The following is a 739-nucleotide window of genomic DNA, read 5'->3' as shown; positions in this document are numbered from 1 at the left end:
GCCACACAAACACACATGTACAGGCACACACAGAGACACACAAAGACCCACTCACAGACACAACACACAGACCCTGAGAGACACACAAAAACACAACACAGATACAGTATATACACAAAGACACACACACACACACACAAACACACAGAGACAAAGACACACAAAGACACACACACACACACCAATGTTGGCACCATCCTTCCCCCAGTCCAAACTTCTCCTGACTCTTCCCACCCATTACCCCCCCACTAGCCCCCCCCTTTTTAATGGGGGGGAAGACACATACTGCTTGTTTGGGGGGGGTCTTCTTTGCCTTGTCCTTATTTTGCAAGGGGCTCCTCTCGCTTCCTGCCCCCTCCCAGCTGTGAATCCCTTGGGGGGGGGGTTTCCACGCGTGTCTGGGGGGGTCACGGGAGTGGGGGGGGCGCGTGTATTTTCATGCTGGGACCAGACCCCCCACCCACAAGAGAAGCCTGTGGCCAGGCTGGGGGGGGGACTATCGGGAGACTTTGCAAATGCCCCCCCTTGATGCCTCCGGGAGGGGGATGATGGGGCCGGTGGTGCCAAGCAGTTGAGCCTTCGGTGGCAGCTGTCCCAAGCGCCCCCCCCTCAATATTGCAGCCAGATGTTGAGCCCGCCTGCCACCCTCCCGTTGCGGTCCAGCCGCCAGGCTCAGCTCCATCATCCCCCGCCTTCTTGGACCCGGCCGGCTGGGGATGATGGGCAAGGGGACCCCGAC

The sequence above is a fragment of the Erythrolamprus reginae genome, chromosome 13 (genome assembly GCF_031021105.1).
Source record: "Erythrolamprus reginae isolate rEryReg1 chromosome 13, rEryReg1.hap1, whole genome shotgun sequence".
Lineage (NCBI taxonomy): Eukaryota > Metazoa > Chordata > Lepidosauria > Squamata > Dipsadidae > Erythrolamprus > Erythrolamprus reginae.
This window is presented reverse-complemented; position numbering follows the sequence as displayed.